Consider the following 8724-nt stretch of genomic DNA (forward strand, 5'->3'; position numbering starts at 1 on the left):
GAAAGAACTATTAAAAGTTGAATCTAATTCCTGAAGACTTCTCTCCATTTTCTCTTTTTGTTGTTGTTTTCTCTCTTCTTCTCCCGTTTACTGACGGATTAGCCTACAGCAACACATTACACTGCCACCTGTTGACCAGAAGATATTACTGCAGCTTTGTTTATTTGCTCTAAACCAGCCGTTGGAAACATCACATTTTATTCAATGCCACATTTCAGTATTTGCTTTGACTTTAATGGACACAGCCATAGATGGAGAGAAAATGCTGCTATTAGTTTAACCTTCAGTTACCTGCAACCAAAGTCTCACAGCTTGAGCTAATTCAAGTTCATGTTAATGCAGCCAAATCACAGTCTGTCATCTCAAAGAGCTTTACAGGCTGACAAATCTGAAAGGAAAGAGGACAGTGATTCTCACAGGATTCGCCCTTTATAACAGCATCGGGATCACAGTCACGATCTGGATGATTGAAATGAATGACTCGTACAGGTGACTGTAGAAATAGTCAGAGAGCTGCAGGAAGACGGCTGGAGTTTTAAATTCTGGTGGGTTTTTGGAAGCTGCACTGGTCAATTTACAAATCAATATCTGAGTGATTTTCTTGCTAAATTCCACTGATTTTGCATTCTGCAGAATATCAAACATATCGGTGAGTCTTATATGAAATATTAATCTGGTTCAGGCTTTATCTGCACATTGCTGTGATGCATTTTGCACAATATTTGGGACTTTATTTAATAAAAAGCTAAATCACCGGCTCAGCTGTTTCACTTTTCCTGTTGGAGAAGGGCTTCTCGTGCACTCTCGGGCCCTTGCTGCGTGTGTGTAACCTTGACAGAGAAATCTAAGCTTCGCCGAGTGCCTGCGAGCGCTGTGCTATCTTTAGCTTTTGTTGAAGCTTTTACCACTGGCCTCCTCCTACTCTTCCCACTCTTCCTCCTCCTCCATTCCCCTCAGCCCACTCACTGTTGGCTGCACATGCAAACATGCACACTTATGCATGCTTGCACACTCTCAAAACCCCACACACACTGCTGTAACATACATATGCACACTGCATAACTGTTACCGGGCAGATTAGAGGAAGCAACCTACTTCTGGGATAAAAACATGAGCCTGATGTTTGTTTCTTCCTGCAGAGTGAAAGACGGACTCGTGCTCCCTGAGCGGCCCTGATTCCTGCCTGGAGGCGAGTTATAAGCCGTGAGCCTCGCAGGATACACACTTGTATTCCTATTGGCCAAAAAATGTATTAAATTCAGTCAGTAGTGCGCTCATAGACTATAAACTACTAATAAATGGATTTGCCCTGAACCAAACTGTGCTTACACCAATTATAATTCATCAGAGTGTAATAGCTCAGCGCCTGTTCTTTCTCTATTGCACATTATTGCACATTGCTTTTTGTTTCCACTGGTGTGAAAAAGCGCTCATTGTCCATTTCTATTTCTGCTTTTAATTAGCCGTTCTCGTGCCGCTGCAGAGCTTGCTCATATTTTTGCAGCAATGTAACATTATTTTCCAGGAAATCATATCTGATTTTACAAAACAGAAGCTCCTTGTAGAAGAATTATCAACGCAATCTCATTTTTGTCGATCAACCATTCCCAGGATAACTTGATAATCATGTTAAATGCTGCCATGAGGACACATCCAATCCATTAAGAGGTTTGTTCTGTTCTCACGAGGCTTTATGTGTTTGTAAACACGCACAGCTTCTCTCTCACTGTACATTTACAGTGAAATATAGAAACATATATATACAGGAATACAGGATGTAAAGCCCAGATGAACATGGTTATAAGAACGGTCGACAATAAACATTTAAAAGCAATTCAATATATTACCTCTTTAAATCCAATTCTTCCTCTACTTTCTTACTCTAGTTTGATAACTGATGTCATTCTTTAAAGAGTATTGCAATGTTTTCATATGGTGGTGTCATATTTGCCTTTTTTCCCCAATAATTTATTATTATTATTATTATTATTATCTTATTTTATTATTTTCTCTTAATTTTATCTATTTTTTTGTCTATTAATGTACTGTTTTTTGATGTAAGGGTACCAAAATGTGAAAAAAAAACGGTGAACTGTATATCAAGTGCTGTGTTCGTGTATTCATGTTTCTCACCAATAAAAAATGTTTAAAAAAATAAATAAATTGTCTTTTAACTCTCATGTTATGTTGCCTGTCAAAATGACCCATTTCAAAGTTTAAAAATAAAAATAGTTAAAGGTATTTTTTCATAAAAAGAAAACATTCAAAAATATAAAAAAAACATTTTTTAAATCAATGTCATGTAAAACTTGTGTTTTATATGTAGGTATTTCCAATGTACATAAAAAAGTTTTTATATGCATTTTTATGAAAAACAAGTGAATTATCCTCATTTAACCTGATCTGTGAGAGGTGAAGAACAGCATTGCACTAAATATTGATTGAGATGGTTAGTATTAGAGTTATTAAATAAATATAAACAATGTTTATCAGGATTTTTTAGTTTCTGACACTTTTGGATAATTACACATGCCCTGGGTCAAATTGACCCACAAACATTATTATTGTTCCCAGAGATGAACATAACAGGAGGGTTGTAAAGCTGTAGACAGTAGACGGTTAGCTCAGCTTCACAAAAAGACCAGAAACATGGAGAACCCAACAAGTTTGTGAAATCTAAATTTAAGACAAAATTCATGTTTACAAAACAGTTAATCAGTTTGAACATTAATCTGTCCAAATAGGTTCAGCCACCCAAACTGGATTTTAACACTATTAAATGGGCGTTTATCAAACTGAGTAAAGGCCTACTCCACCTTCTAGTAGGTCCGGTAGGTTGTTATCAGCCCATTTGTTTCACTCTCTGTTTTGCTAGGAAAAGGCAACTAAAAAGGTTGCAGTTTACTTCGGTTTGGGCTACAAAACGACTTCTCTATGGGTAGGGATTAAAAGTTCCTGGTAAGACGTCATAAAAGAATGTAAATGCAAAAAGTGAATTAGTTATGAGGTCTATGGTCTTAATTACCATGATTTCATCACCGTAAGTGACATACATGATGTTCTGAATTTAAGTGATTTATCTTCAAATAACAAAGGTTACTTTTGGTTTCACACAGCACATAAACGTCCGTCTCCCGGGTGAACCTCTTGGTTTGTTTGACCTTTAACACCTCTACCACGCAGCCTAAGAACCACTTTCCATGCTTTTTACTAGCTTACTTCACCCCCTTTCTTTCAGGACTCTAAACGTCCCTTTCATGTTAGCGTTGTTCATATTGCTACTACTATTAGAGGGTGTGGACAACAATACAGGTTAATGGAGCAGCCCCTTGAATGAGCTGATAACAACCTACTGCTAGAAGGTAAAGTCGGACAATACTCGCCCAAAATTATGGGATGATAACTGCTAATAAACAGCCTTTTATAGTCCGATGATGACCGAATAGGCTGGTTTAAGGGAAGAATTTGACTAAAAAGAAGGAACCCTGGCTAACAGAAGCTGACCAAAATGACAGAAATGTTCCAGGATCGCATGCAAACTCCATCTTTTGCAATTGTTTGGATTGAGAGGCGACTAGCTGCAGAAAATGATTGTCTAATAGACATATTTAGCTCTGGATGTGACCAAATAACAATTTCAGTTGTTATTTAATCTTAATCTGTATATCACTCATCATCCTGTACATAGACTATTCAATCAACTGTCAATGCATTCTTCATATCCTCTCAATCATGTGTAATAATAGTAATTTTAGACCTCAGAATGGGAGTTATTTGTGTCAGCGTGCACCTGTAATTGTGTCCTTCCTCCACTCTCTCTCTCTGTTTCTGCATTGCAGTGTCTGAAGCTGTCAGGAGAGCATATGCACTGTGTGTCACTGCTGGCCTCCGCTGCCTGTCACCCCCCACCACCTCACCTCTCCTCCTCTTTGTGCACCGACCACCAGGCAACACATGGATAGTAACACGATACACACTCCCTGTGTCCTCCTGCTTCACCTTCTGAGCTGCCGTCCCCTGACAGTGATGCAGAAAATCACATTTTTATGCTTTTTAATCTGTAAAACAAGAGTTCTTGTTCACAAATATTTGGTAACCTCCTGCAGCGTTTCCACCCAGCTGTTCTGCTCTAAATCCCTGTGTGAGCGCAGATAAAACACAGCTGGTGAATAATGAATGGAATGGCAAATTGTGGCCTCTGCCACCTTTAATAGATACTATATCCAAGTAAAAGCAAGTGCCACACTGTAGTTCCCAGATTCGCAGCATTTGCCTGAAATTGCAGCCTGCCCTTGACAGACTGACAGCGTATTTAGTCGCATTCAACCAACGCCTGGGGCTTTTTTCTTTCTTTTACTGTTGCACTCTCCGAGTTTCCATTCAGGTTTAATAAGTTGCTAATGAAAGAGGGCCGGCGGAAGCTGTTTGAGTCAATCTCCTCTGCACAGTTACAGATCATTGGATGCTCCATTTAGGGTGATTTAAATGTGTGCCATGGGACATATTCCGAAAAGCATTCACACAATGGCTTCCCCATTTACTTCCCTCCTTCTCCTCTCCTATTATAGTGATGGAAGCGAGGCGGGGGAGTCTCAGGCAACAGAAAGCTTCACACCCTCCCCCTCCCCCTCCCCCTCCTCCTCTCTCTGGATGATGGTTTGCAGTGTGCACCCTGGTGTCATCGTTAAATAAATATATAAAAAGTGCACGCTCAATCGAGTGCGACAAAAAGTAACCTGTGCTGTATTTCACCACGTTGCACCATGTGTGCAAAAAATAATGAGGGAAATAAAAGCATCTTCTGCTCTTTCATCAACAACACACAGAGGAAACTGGTCATGAAAGGTAGAAACATTTGGAAATAGTTAATGATGATGATGAGTTCTCAGGATCTAACTGGACAACATGTTGTTGCTGTGTTGGGATGTTTACTTACAGAAGATGAGAGGTGCCGCTAACCTCCTTATTCTCTCCCAGTCTTATTCTGCTGAATAGAAAAGAAAAAGTATGGTAAATTGTGAAAATGTTGTGGAATTTTTAAAAGACTTTAAACTCAGTTTACTGGGAATTCTGCAGCGATTACCTGCTCAAAAATTATCTGTTTTATCTATTTTTTTAATTAAGCATTTTTAGTCCTAGAAAAAAAAAAAAAAATAAATTTAAATATAAATAAATATATATATATATATATATATATATATATATATATATATATAAATAATATGAATGTTTTTTGTATATTTTATATATATATATATACAAAAATATACATATACATTTAATTTTTTATGGCATTCACTCTTAATAAAAAACAAAGAAAACCCTGTGGAAAAAAAATAAAAGACATTTTTGGATTTTTTTATTTTTTTTAAATAAAGCTTTATTAGATTTTTTTTAAATAAAGTTTTAATGTAAAAAAAAAACAAAGTTGCCTGAATTTTACATTCAGTAATATTTATTTTTTTCACATAGAATTCACCATAATTAAACATTCAAGACATTTAAGCAATTATATAATACTGTAAAAAAAAAAATCTTTAATGTCCCATTATATTAATTTTATGGTTAATATTTGTAAAAATAAAAATAAAAATGTTTGCACAAGGCAAACCCTGTAAAATAATACAGGAAATTTCTGGATTTCTTTTACAGTGTAAACTAGAAGAGTATAAAACGTCTCTGCTGATTGACTCTTTGACACATAATTAGTGAGTCTGCAGGTGTTTCCTTGCTGTCTAGACGACTTAAGGCGATCTGTGACCCACTGAGGCTTCAGGTCTGTGTAACAGGATTAAACAGAGCTGAGGACTGAGTGGGGGGTCACAGGGGGGTCAGGAAACATGATCGAACACAGTAACATTATATAAGAAGTGAAATCTCTAATAATTGTCAAAAAAAAAAGTCAACTCAAGAGAAATGTTTCAGCACAATCTTCACCCTAAACTTTTCTTCAGAACTTTCAAAATTTAGAAAAAACTGAGATGATATTGGTGAATAAAAAAGGTATTGGAAACTTTGTTTTAGTCCTGTTTTTGTTAAATATCCAGTGTGGGAGCAAAAATGAATCAGCAGCCTCTCAAACCAGCTGACAGAGAGCAGATCGGGCCAAAAACATGAGCAAACAGAAACTGTGCCGAATCATTTTACAGCCAACAAATTTCAATCCAGGTTTGATGAAAAACTCAATTCACTGACTGACCACATCCCCTGATGGTTCCTTTCCACTGGTGAACTAGGATTTAACTGCTGAGCCTCAATAAAAACTAAAAAAAACCCTCTTCATCCGAGCATGATGCCCTTCCTGGAGCGCCCCGGTTTGGAGCGCTGGTCCGGCAGTCTGGCCAACTCCAGACCCTCAAACAGTGAAATCTTTGATAAAATAACACGAGAAAAGGCAACAAAAGGAATGCTGTGATGGCTTGTGAGAGAGTAGACGAACAAAAAGCTCACTATGGGCGCCTCATTTGGGAGATCAAGCCCCAAATACCAGATCTGATCCGCATGGGTTCCCCCTCACAGCCTCCGTCAAGATCCCCGGGTCCTCCTGCACAATACAGCGTGCAGTTCACTGTACACACATAATGAGCTGTTATGTCTCAGAGGCTCTACAATTTCTCATTTTCTGTCAGAAACCATGATGATTCTGCAGCTTTTTGCAGCTGACTGACATTTCAGAGCTGCTGTTTGTACAAGATGTGTTAAATTTTGATGCACTCTTGACTGGAACACATTGTACAGCGTGCAAAAATACTGAAATCTTATTTTCACCTGGTTTCAATTAGCTGAAATAGTGTTGGTGTTGCATGCACAACTAACAACCTCTCAGACGAGATCCATCTCGCCAAGACTGAAATGTCTAGTCAGAATTTGGAGCCTGTACAACCGATTCTAAAAAAAGTCGATAAAAATAGAACACATCAAATTCAGAATGTATGTTTTGAGGATTAGATATCTTGTCTTTCATTAATTTTTGTTTTTATTATGTTTCCCCAACTTGTTCTGCAATCTGGGGTGTACTGGAGCACCTCAAGTGATGCAGACTGACGATGTAACTGTGTAGCCTATAAACACTCACTGGCCACTTTATTAGGTACACCTGTGCAGCTGCTCATTAATGCAAATTTCTAATCAGCCAATCACATGGCAGCAGCTCAATGCTTTTAGGCCTGTAGACATGATGAAGACAAGCTGCTGGAGTTCAAAGTGAGCTTTAGAATGTTAAAGAAAGGGGATTTAAGTGACTTTGAAAACTTGTTGATGCTAGAGGTCAGAGGTCGCAACACAAGACAAGACGTTTCAAGACATCCAAAAGGTACGCTGTAGGGTCACTTTTGGACGTGCAGGGATGTTCGATAGATATGAGACTGTGGCACTGTCAAATTAGGAACAACAAGTTTTCCAACTTCCAGGAGGAAACTGGGAAAATAAACATGCAACATATGGTTACACTTTCAAATTAAAGCTAGAAGAGAAACGTTTCATATTTTATAAATAAGAGTAATACTGTTACTGAGGACACTAGTGGATTCTTCGTATTTCATGAAACAAATCATGTAGAAACTTTATTAGTGTAGCCAAGCGTCATGCCTAAACTTCTTGAGAATATGAAACAAACAGAGGTGCATGTGCAGCCAAAACAACAGGAACTCAAATAATCACCTGTTACAACCAAGGTCTGCAGAAAGCAAGCAACAGCGGAAGCAGATGAAGACCATGCAGCCATTTTATTAGGAACACCTTTCAAGGTTATAAAGTGGTCGGTAAATGTGCATATATACATTACTTTACCAGTAAAATTGAAGTCCCTCTGTTTTATAAGATTATAGTGTGTTATTGTATTGTATTTGGCTTACTGGCAGGCAGGTGCAGGTCCAGAAGCTCCAAAAACAAATAACAAAGAAAGCAGCAACTTTAATGGTGCAGCAGGGAATGCTTTTAACTGGACCGGTTTATAAAGTGACAGACTGATGAGGTAATGAGATGCAGGTGAGCAGGAGGTCAGGTGACTGCAGAGGGAAGTGTGAGCAGGTGTGTGTGTGTGTGTGTGTGTGTGTGTTGGGGGAGTGTAGGTGTGGCTGCAAACCACATTCTGTACGTTCAATAAAAAAATAAAAAAATAGTAATTGGTCCATGGGATGATGATATTTTTGTTTTGTTTTTTTGAGATAACTTATTTAGATCTAATTTATGTACCTTTTCATATTTCATTTGGTTTATCTTCTTGATTATTTTAGTGGCTGACTGTATCAGAATTTATATATATAATAGTGAACCTGCTGAATCTCTGTTTGTTCAATAAAAAAATTAAATAAAATAAATAAATAATATTTACTTTATTTTTTTACTTTTATTTTTAGTATTTTTTGAGATACCTTATTTAATTTAATTTATGTACCTTTTCATATTTAATTTGATTTATTTTCTTGATTATTTTAGTGGCTGACTGTATCAGAATTTATAGAACCTGCTGAATGTCTGTGCATTCAATAAAAAAATAAAATAAATAAAAAGCAAATGGGCCTTAAATTGAGATAATCAAGAATTAACTTTCAAGCTACAAATTTGAGAAATAGTGTTCTACCTGCAGGGAAACTATATTTCCTCCATGTCTTGGAGTAATTTTAGACGAATCTTCAAGTGAAGGCCAAAACACTCAAAAGGACAGAAAGGCATGTAAGGCAGAGTAAAACCAGAGAAAAGGAAGAAACAGATGCATGAAACACA

The 8724-nt window shown here is 37.3% G+C and overlaps 1 long non-coding RNA gene across 1 annotated transcript; it reads right to left on the reverse strand.

Moving 5' to 3' along the window:
• Positions 1 to 210: 210 nt before the first annotated feature.
• LOC131959087 (uncharacterized) lies at positions 211 to 7919 on the reverse strand. The gene is made up of 3 exons (XR_009389383.1): positions 7854 to 7919; positions 4937 to 4987; positions 211 to 388 (listed from the first exon to the last, which is right to left on the reverse strand). It is a non-coding gene; the product is annotated as an uncharacterized LOC131959087 (long non-coding RNA).
• Positions 7920 to 8724: the final 805 nt, after the last annotated feature.

Source organism: Centropristis striata, chromosome 21 (genome assembly GCF_030273125.1).
Source record: "Centropristis striata isolate RG_2023a ecotype Rhode Island chromosome 21, C.striata_1.0, whole genome shotgun sequence".
Classification (NCBI taxonomy): domain Eukaryota; kingdom Metazoa; phylum Chordata; class Actinopteri; order Perciformes; family Serranidae; genus Centropristis; species Centropristis striata.